Consider the following 10,989-nt stretch of genomic DNA (forward strand, 5'->3'; position numbering starts at 1 on the left):
ATGCTAATTGAATCAGCCCAGATAGAATGAGAAGTGATCAGCAAAGATGGAAGTTCTACAGGTTCCCTGTCTCTGCTTTAGACTAAGTAAAGCTGGAATCCTTCGCTTTAAAAGAAAAAAATGTTCAGGTTAAGAAGCCAGTAGCAGAGGCAACAGTAAGAGCAATAGCAAATATGTCAAAAGATGTACTTTATTATTATTATTAAAAACACCATAAATAAATCAGCTTTGAGAAGCTATTGTTTGAGATGGCAGGATAGACTGTTGTAATCCTGGTTCCGGAAGGAGGGGTTTTAACAGCTTTCAGATTGCTGCCAGCAGCCCCTTGGAGGCCTCCTCTCACCCAGCCCACCCAGCTCCCCCCCCCCCCCCAGGTTCTGCAGCAACACCCTTTAAAACCTATTTCCAGCTCAGTGAAGGGGGAAATGCGGCTGGTTTCCCCTTCGCCACTTTCGGCCACTAAGCAGATGGCAACTGCTGGATGCCAGCGACAGAGAGCCCGGCCACCGAAACTTTATTGGAATCTCCCACCAATGTGAGCGAGCATCTTCAAACAAGCTAATTAAAAGGGCTCTTTTCATTAGTTGGGACCATCTGTTAGGCCACAGACCTGGTGGAATTGCAAGCCCGGTGGAGGTGGCTGGAGGTGGGGACACATAGCGCGAGGCCTCTAAAAGCAATGGCAATGACAAGCTAATGAGGTTTTTCGGCAAGCCTCAGATCGGAAGTCTGTGCATAAGAAAAGAAGTCATTCCTGCCTCCCTCTCAAACGAGACATTAATTATTAGCTAGGCGGGAAGACCTTCCGAAGGTTGGTTTGTTTTGCCAACGGGGTCTCCTAACGCTTTCTGAGCTGGGGCTGGCTCACACTAGTGATGTCATCAAAATTCATCCTTACCTGCATTGGAATATAAATAGGTTGCGCTAGGAATGCTTGACTGTATAACAAAACCAGTGCAAAACTTCTCAAAAGTTCTCCTGTCTATGCTATTGGGTGCCCAACACCACGCCTCTCTCTGATACCTGAAACGCTTTCACAGCAGCCCCTCAGGTGCCTAGGAGCTCTTCTTCTTCTTTGGCGATCACTCATAGCCGAGTAAGATTATTTTCCATAAACACAGTTATCCATCATCCAAGTGCCGGTTCATTACTAGGGCCTTCCAGATTTCACACTCCTTCCCCCGTTACCATTTGCCGATCGCCATGGGACTTTGGGGTTTGGGTTTGGGATGGGTTTTGGAAGACACCTGTGTGTGGATTTGTTTTATATGTGTGGATCAGTGCACGCTGACAGTGCACGTCTTCACAGTATGGCTCTGTTCCAATGGCATGAGTAGTCACGACGACCGGTACATTCTTATCTGCTGCAGCCTTCATCCGCCTTCACAGCCGTTGTAACACATCGCTTGTTATCATCCGCCTGTTCTGCCATTGAGGACTTCTTGGATGATTCTTTGTCCAGCTCCTTCCCTTTGACCTTACCACCTTGAGTGACCCTGCTGGGACTATGAGATTCCCGACGGCTTCGCTCACAAGGGTCATAGGAATGTGCAAGCACACTCACCATGACAAGGTGATGATCCAGCGAGTGAGGCCTAGGAGCTAGGTCAGGGGTGACTACCATTTTCAGTTTGAGGAAAACATTCCCCTCTAGGTGAGCTTCTGTGAGGTGGGGGATAGAGGCAAAGTGAACCATGCATAACATTTACCTTTGTACAGTAAGTTACTGTCCACATGCACACTTCTCTGTACAGTGGTGCCTCGGGTTAAGAACTTAATTCGTTCTGGAGGTCCGTTCTTAACCTGAAACTGTTCTTTACTTGAGGTACCACTTTAGCTAATGGGGCCTCCCGCTGCTGCTGCTGCACTGCCACCGAGCAATTTCTGTTCTCATCCTGAAGCAAAGTTCTTAACCCGAGGTACTATTTCTCGGTTAGCAGAGTTTGTAACCTGAAGCGTCTGTAACCCAAGGTACCACTGTACTCTCTTCAGACAATATTGGAGTTAAGGGGTGGATTCCAACAGAGATGGATTCACTGGCAGAGGAAGAGGCATGCAGGGAGAGTGCACCACCCCCGGCAGCATAATCCTGGTGGGGTGCCATCGCGGCTGCCCCCCGCTCGTGCTGGGTGCCACGCCCCTACAGGCGGCACACCACGCACCCAGGACATGCACCACACCCCTACAGGCGGCACACCATGGCCCTGGGATGCGTGCCAGCCCCGCCCCCGCCTGCTCTCCGCCACCTGGTGCCGGAGCATGAAGCTCCGCCACTGGGTGGATTTAGGGAATCGTAGCCTCTTTCCTCACACTGTGTGCCGAGCCAAGAGGATGCCATGGGAGGTGCTGCATTCAGTGATGTAGAATGGAAGGCACCAAATTTTGACGTCACACAGGTCATTGTTGGAATTTGAAAGCACCAAGTCTTTTCCATGGAGCAAAGTGCTAGAGGTTCCCAATGAGACCTCTCATCTAGTCATTGGCCAGGAGAAGGCCTGCTTAGCTTCACTATGGTCTCTGCATCATATATATTACTTTTCTACAAAATTTGGGAAAGTTCCCAGTTCTTCCGGGGGGGGGGGAGAAAAAACAATCTGGAGAACTTGGATTACTTTTTCCCAATGATATGATATAGTTCAGGGAAATGACTCTCCCTGGTGCAAGACAGCCCAAGCTGTTTAGCAACTTGAATTGAGCCCAGAAGCCAATGTAGATGAGCAAAAATTGGAGTCCTACAACAATTTGGTCCAATACACTTTTCCTCGTTCAGTTTCCCTTGACAACCCTATTCGACACAATCACAACGGTGGCCCCATGAGCCAATAACCCGAAGAGTGAACTTGGGCGACACTAAGACAATATGCCATTATTTGCACTATTTTGCAACCCTTAGACGGTTACCTTTAAAAAAAATTCTTTGCTCATTTTATAGCTCCACTCCTACCAGCCATGTGATTGCTAACATTATGCCTGCGAACCAGGATAGCCGCCAAATAGCCGCCTTCTCAGCCAATATCACTTACTGAGGCATGAAGAGCCAACCTTCAGCTGTGAATGCATGGCAGAGCAGCAGCTGACACCCGTCTCTTGGAAAATTAGGTTGGGGTGCAAGAGGATTCTTGCTGCTGGCTTTCATTCATTGCCTTGGAAGAAGGGAGGCCAGGCTGCTCTTGTCAATGAAGCAGCGATCGCTAGCAGCTGAGGAGCTGGCTCAAATTTCCCATTAACAAGATCATCTCCATTTGTGTGCCAGGGGTTAAAGAGGGGAAGATTTAGAGCCCAGCCAAAGAAAATATATGCTTGCCAGTTGCCACCTCCCAGCTAACATTACCCAGGTTAGGAACAAGATAGGAACATAGGAAGTCTGTCCTACACTGAGTCAGAACATTGATGTATCTAGCTTGTTAGGCGCTACCCATGCTATTTTTCTAGAAAAAGAGGTGCCAGATCTCAGCATGAACTTGTTCTCTCAGAATGGCAATTGCGCCCACTTAAGAGGCACCAGAACTGAGCTCTAGCTGAAGAAAAGCCCTAGGCTCTATACTGACAGGATTTCAGGCAGCATTCACTTCAAGTCCTACCTGGAGATGTTGGGGATTGAACTTGATACCTTCTGCCTGATAAGCAGGTGCCGTACGATGACACCACAGCCTTTCTCTGATTAGTCCTACCCATAACACCACTACTGGTGTCAGCAGGCCTCTGAACACCAGTTTCTGGAAATCGCAGGTGGTGGGGAGAGTCCTGTTGCATTCATGCCTTGCTTACCTGAAGGAGCTATACCTGACTATACCAAGGAGCCCAGACACTGAAGTCCAGCTCCGAGGGCCTTCTGATGGTTCCCTCACTGTGAGAAGTGAGGTTACAGGGAACCAGGCAGAGGGCCTTCTTGGTAGTGGCACCCACTCTGTGGAACACCCTCCCATCAGATGTCAAGGAAATAAGCAACTAGAGGACATCTGAAGGAAGCTCTGTTTAGGGAATGAATGAATGAGTCCTGTTGCACTCATGTCTTGCTTACAGGCTTTCCACAGTATTATGGTTGACTACTTGTGAGAACAGGATGTTGGAGCTGATGGGCGACTGCCCTGATCCAGCCAGGCTCTTGGCTTGGTTTGGTTTGGTTTGGTTTGGTTAATATACCGCCCCTTCATCACAAGATCTCAGGGCGGTTCACAGAGAAAACCCTTTTTAGAAGATGCAACTCAGGTGTTAATAAATCTGACCAGATTACAGTTGCAGAAATGGAGAAAGAAAACTTTTAAAAAAAACAAAAACAAAAAACTTACCTTGGAACAGGGGTGCCAACTTGAACAAAATATTGTGGGGGCCCAGGTAAGCCCCGCCCCACATAATCAAACACAAGATGTGGTGAATGACAATGCCCATTGACTTTGGGGGGGTGTCTGGCCAGTGGGGCCCCTCAAATGTTTTACTGTGGGGGTGAAGGGACCTTGGCCCCTAGGAGTTGGTTCCTATGCTATTGCCAGTAAATAACCTATAAGGCAAAAGATGTCATGTGACAAAGACACATGAGAGCGGAAGCAGGCTGGGAAGTGCTGGGACTTCACAATCATTTGGGCCTACTAAAGTTATTCAGGCCTAACTGCTAACTGTTGAGTCACTCTGACATGTGACGTAGTAGCCAGTTTCACTTTGTGCTCTCTGTAAGAATTCAGCAGAGTCTGTCTGTTTCAGCTATGAACAGAGTCAGTATGTAATCTCAGTCAAACTGTTTGGAACCATGTTGTTTATGAAGAAGCTTATTTTAACTCAGTAAAGCTTCTATTCTTTAAAACTCTGCATTATTAATTTACGCTTCACGTCAGGTTATGGGCCCAGTGTTTTATGGATGTCGAATTGCTAAAGCTGGAGAATTAGGGTGCTGTTGGTGAGGACCTCGAAGTGACTGAAGGTCCAGTGGTGAGGCCGTGTACCGAAGAAGCAGACCCGGTGCAGCAAGGAGCAGAAGCCATGTCAGCTCAGCAACCTGCGCAGTTTATTAATCTTGGCAAGACTGCCCAGATGGAACGTCTGAATAGTAAGAACTACCTGACTTGGGCTCTCAAGACTGAACTGGTTCTAAAACATGATAGACTTTGGCACTGTGTGGAAACTGGAATCCACAACCCTCTGAGCAGGAACGTGAAGAGCCAGAGCACATCTAAAGAAAACCAATGAATGCAGGCCTTTCACTTCTGCTCAGTCCTACCATCTGCCATTCAAGTGGTATCATGGGGGCAAAGCGTGATTCCTGTACAAGCTGATGCATGTTAGATAGAGGTGGAGGGGAGGGGAGCTCAAAAATGAGCTGAAATGGAAGAAAATGATCTGGAACATGCTATTAGAGTGCCGGTTTATTATACAGAAGCCTGCATAAGCTTGGTGCTCGTCGGCTGGCAAATCGGTGATTAGCCATACTTCAGACATGCCTATGGTCAGGAGGTCCAGCAATTCACAGGAAACCAGGGACACAAGGGAAAGCTCAGCTGCCTATAAAAACCCACACAGGGCTGTGTTTGCCCTCTCTTCGGGTGATCTTCCTGGGTGAACAGGCAATCTTTTCCTCCTCCACTTGTTGGGAGATTAAAAAAAAAAAAGAGGTTGTAAAATCTTCCATTTCTTGATTGTGTGTGGTTGTAAATGCCAACTTGTTTTTAATTAAAAGGACAGAGCGCCAGCAGTTTAACAAGGCACAGGTTTTTCGTTTTGCTGGAAGGGTTGCTCCGGCGAGGTTGACTCCACAGAGCGTTTGATCATCAGACGTGCATCTGAGCACATGCTGTGTATGAAATGGGCTTTATTCTAAAGTTCTGAGTCCCATCCGGACTGTGCATTTAAACTAGTATAATACCACTTTGAGAGCCAGCGTGGTGTAGTGGTTAAGAGCAGTGGACTTGTAATCTGGTGAACTGGGTTCGCTTCCCCGCTTCTCCACATGCAGCTGCTGCGTGACCTTGGGCTAGTCACACGTCTCTGAAGTCTCTCAGCCCCACTCACCTCACAGAGTGTTGGGACGCGGGTGGCGCTGTGGGTTAAACCACAGAGCCTAGGACTTGCCGATCAGAAGGTTGGTGGTTCGAATCCCTGCGACGGGGTGAGCTCCCGTTGCTCGGTCCCTGCTCCTGCCAACCTAGCAGTTTGAAAGCACGTCAAAGTGCAAGTAGATAAATAGGTACCACTCCAGCGGGAAGGTAAACGGCTCTGCTCTGGTTCGCCAGAAGCGGCTTAGTCCTGCTGGCCACATGACCCGGAAGCTGTATGCCGGCTCCCTCGGCCAGTAAAGCGAGATGAGCGCCGCAGCCCAGAGTCGGCCACAACTGGACCTAATGGTCAGGGGTCCCTTTACCCTTTACCTTTAATACCACTTTAAACAGTCATGGCTTTTCCGAGCACTGTAGTTTAAGGGTGCTGATCGTTGTTAGGCAACCTCAATTCGCAGCACAGACCGATAGTTCTCAGAGTAGCTTTTCCCAGGGGACTCTGGGAATTGTTGACAGGATTCTTTGAGGGAAAGTCACCTGGCTGTGAACTGAAAGGCGATTGTCGGTTTTAGCAGTGCCTGAGCAAGAGGCCTTAAGAGATGTGTGCCCAGAAAAATTAAAGAGGGAATATTTTATTGGTAAACTGAACACTAGTAAATATCATTTATGCTAGGGTTGCGATATTTCCAGAGGTAAAAATCCAGACCCCAAAAAAGGTGTTGCACTTTTTTTGCATGATAGTCCAAAAAGTTTTGGAGTTCACCCCCTGGCTGGCCACTGCAACACATATTGTTAAACGTAAGAGTGTCAACAGTTGAACTCTTTTGTTGATATAAAGGTGATTTGGGTACCTATGAATACTCCAGTCCAAATAACATATAATATGCTTTTGCTTGATAACTACGGCCACATCAGATGTTAACCAGTGGTTTGCAGGGTTGGGGTTTATAAATGTTTCGTTGGGTTGGGGGATACATTGTTTGACTGTTTGCAATGCTATTTGGCACCATTTGCTTTTCCTACCAGCTGCTTTTTTCGTTCATTTTTAGGAAATCTTGCCAATCAAGAAGCATTATGAACAGCTCCAGGCTTTATGCTTGCTGCATAGAACACTGGTGTTTTCCCTAACAAATACATAATGTATGTCACATGAATAGGTATACACATTTTATTCATAGGGCCTTCTCGGTGGTGGCGCCTGCCCTGTGGAACACCCTCCCATCAGATGTCAAGGAAATAAACAACTATCTGACTTTTAGAAGACATCTGAAGACAGCCCTGTTTGGGGAAGTTTTTAATGTCTAATGTTTTATCCTGTTTTTAATATTCTGTTGGGAGCCACCGAGAGTGGCTGGGGAAACCCAGCCAGATGGGCGGGGTATAAATAATAAATTATTATTATTTATTAAAGATCTGGTAACCTGATTATGCCAGGGTTCCTAATCAGGTGTTCATAAACCTTATCATACCTACCTGTTCTGTGTTTGCTACAGAAAACTGGTTTAATGTCAGGTGTTTCTCATCACAATCAGCTACCCAGAGTGAGTAGGATGTCACAATGTGATGATGTCATTAAATATCAATCAAATATAAAAAATACCTTGTGGATTGATACAACCAATCAGATTTGGTTATGTTATGATGTCATTGAAGGCAAGTGACAGTGAGGACAAATAAAGGCATTTTAAATGAATGGTGTCTTTGCAAGGAGTTCCAAAAACATTTGTGATGAAATGGTACATAGCTTTCCTTCAGGTCTGTTGGTAATCAAGTCTTCCTGTTTTGAACAACTACAGTCTTGTTGTTGTTGCTGCTACTGCTGCTGCTTTTCAAAAAGACTTACACTAAAAACTACATCAAGCTTTTAAAAAGAAAGATGATTAATGAACTCTCGCTGTAGTGCACATTGCTGCGGGGGGGGGTCACTTCCTGCCCTTCCCCTCTGTTCAGGTCAGGTGTTTGGTTATTATTTAAATGCAGCTACTTAATCTAATTGTAAAATATTCTTTCCCAAGAGAAGCAAAGAGAAGGAGGGCAAATAACAGTGGGCAAATTTGCTGATTTTTCAAAGTCTTTGATCACCAGCTAAAGGATGTTGTGTCCATTCCGCTCACTTTTCAGAATAAATTGTGAAGGTTTATAGAGAGAAGCAAATGGGGCCGCAGCGCTTGGGTTGCTACTGACCCTTTAATTAGAGCAGCAGGGTGGAAGTAAATAAACCCTGGCTTCTCTCTTTTATGACCTTCGATTTCTGACAGGGACAAGCTATACTCAAGAAACCTTTTAATAACCACGTTCCTTGCCGGTAGAGGGGGAAAGTGTTTGATCTTTCCTCTACAGGAGGGTAGTTTCAGGCCAGGTGTTGCTGACATCGCAAAATGATTCACCTAAAAGCAACAGAAGAAAATAAAAATCCTGTGGTATTGGGGAAGGACATTTCTTTCTGTCGATGATCCCCTTAGTGGGAAAGCACTTGGGGAGAACTGGGGTCCTTTAATGAGCACAGGCCATTGTTATGTAACTGCTGCGCTTCAACAAGCACAGTGTTTTATGGAAGAGACTGGCCTCTTCACTCTCAGCAATCCAAAAGAAAAGCAGACCCGGAGGGACAACAAATGGAAAGCAGAGAAGAAACCTTGCCTGTGACCTTTGCTTCTGCAACTCAGCTGCTCCCAGCTGCTCTAAAATCTTCTTCTCTCATAAACTTGTTTTCCCTTTCTCCCTTCCAGCTCCCGAGGTCCTCACAGGGCACCTATGTGGTGCCACCCTTCCTTCTCCCTTCAAAACCCACCCCTTCCATGAAGGTTTTGACTTAATCATAACACAAGAACAGCCCTGCTGGATCAAACCAAATACAGTGGTACCTCGGGTTAAGAAATTTAGGTCCGTTCTTAACCTGAAACTGTTCTTAACCTGAAGCAACACTTTAGCTAATGGGGCCTCCCGCTGCCACTGTGCAATTTCTGTTCTCATCCTGAAGCAAAGTTCTTAACCCGAGGTACTATTTCTGGGTTAGCAGAGTCTGTAACCTGAACCGTCTGTAACCTGAGGTATCACAGTAGCGTCCGCCAATCCACTGTGGCCAGCCAGAAGCCCATGGGAAACCCTCAAGGAAGACCTGAACCATACAGCACTCTCCCCTTCCGCAATTTCCAGAGACTGGTACTCAACATTATCCAACGTGATATGGAAGGCATTTCCTGAAATAGTGACTCATCCAAAGATACCCTGAGAGTTTCAAATTTACACAGTCAATTCAACACTGGCCTTTCCAAGTCCCAGTTCCAGCATGCTCTCTGCTACACCAGGGATGGCAAATGTATGGACCTCCATATGTTGTTGGATTCCAATTCCGGTCAGTCCCAGCAGCCAAGGTTGATGGTCAGGGACAGTGAGAACTAACGTCCCAGTATCTGAAGGCCACAGGTTCCTCATCCCTGCACTACACCATACTGGGGCTTAGCTCGCTAGGTGCTCACTTCCAATAGCCACCTGGTCAAACATCTACCATAACAGATCATCAACTGAGAATATATTACTAAGGTCTACAAGCCCCACTCAGGGACACGGATGGCGCTGTGGGTTAAACCACAGAGCCTAGGACTTGCCGATCAGAAGGTTGGCGGTTCGAATCCCCACGACGGGGTGAGCTCCTGTTGCTCAGTCCCAGCTCCTGCCCACCTAGCAGTTCGAAAGCACGTCAAAGTGCAAGTAGATAAATAGGTACCGCTCTGGCCGGAAGGTAAACGGCATTTCCATGTGCTGCTCTGGGTCACCAGAAGCGGCTTAGTCATGCTGGCCACATGACCCGGAAACTGTATGCCGGCTCCCTCGTCCAATGAAGCAAGATGAGCACTGCAACTCCAGAGTCAGTCATGACTGGACCTAATCATCAGGGGTCCCTTTACCTTTACAAGCCCCACTCAGACACTGACTTTGGGCTATGAAATGTCCATTATTCCAAGCAATGTGTAAGAGCTCAGTACTTCTTTCTCTTTCAGCCCTCCACAGTTGGAAGATGCTGTCCATTAGCAACCTGGACTGTTCTACTGGAAGACATTCCCTCCTCCTTTCATTGGTCCTGATTATTGGAAGGCTGCCCCAGACAGTCTTTCCAAACATTCTTTGCATTGCAAGCACCGATTAATGTCTCTGAATATTTTCGCACCTCTCTGAGAACCGATTTGACGCCCTTTGGCAAATTCTTCGGGAAAGAACGTTTCTTTTGTTTTTGTCTGATTTCGTTTGATTAAAACCAACGCAGTTGTGTTTAGATTCAGCATGCACTTGGTAAAAATTTGGGTGTCCTTCTTTGATTTATAGCTCCAGGAGGTTTCGCTGCCTTGCCAATTAAGATTCAGTAATACTTTTGCTAGTAAAAATGGGACCTCATCAGGAAAGGACTGCTTCAGTTTAATATGCATATAGTAATTACCTATTTTGGGGGGGTGACATTTAATAGACTGAAGTTCATTGCTGATCGTTTCATCCTTTTGTAAGGGAGTTGCTGGGAAAGGACGCGCACTTAACATTTGGGGATCTGACAGAAGAGGAGAAAATTATACCTCTTGGCTATACCCTTTTGATCTTGTCTGCTCTGCCAAGGTGAAAAATAAGGTGTGTTTCATACCAGGGATTTGTAGCGTATTTGGGATTGTTGCCTCCTTGCTTTGACTGATTCTTGATGTTCTGGAAGATCCTAAAGGTAAAGGTACCCCTGCCCGTACGGGCCAGTCGTGTACAACTCTAGGGTTGTGCGCCCATCTCACTTAAGAGGCCGGGGGCCAGCGCTGTCCGCAGACACTTCGGGGTCACGTGGCCAGCGTGACGAAGCTGCTCTGGCGAGCCAGAACCAGCACAGCACACGGAAACGCCGTTTACCTTCCCGCTAGAAAGCGGTACCTATTTATCTACTTGCACTTAGGGGTGCTTTCGAACTGCTAGGTGGGCAGGAGCTGGGACCGAAAGACGGGAGCTCACCCCGCCACGGGGATTCGAACCGCCG

The 10,989-nt window shown here is 47.0% G+C and overlaps 1 long non-coding RNA gene across 1 annotated transcript; it reads left to right on the forward strand.

Moving 5' to 3' along the window:
* The first annotated feature begins 1,399 nt into the window (after positions 1 to 1,399).
* On the forward strand, positions 1,400 to 10,649 carry LOC308470509. Its single transcript, XR_013982458.1, has 3 exons — positions 1,400 to 1,654; positions 4,830 to 5,041; positions 9,986 to 10,649. It is a non-coding gene; the product is annotated as an uncharacterized lncRNA (long non-coding RNA).
* The last annotated feature ends 340 nt before the right edge of the window (positions 10,650 to 10,989 follow it).

The sequence above is a fragment of the Podarcis pityusensis genome (genome assembly GCF_964106645.2).
Source record: "Podarcis pityusensis genome assembly, chromosome: 1".
Classification (NCBI taxonomy): Eukaryota; Metazoa; Chordata; class Lepidosauria; order Squamata; family Lacertidae; genus Podarcis; species Podarcis pityusensis.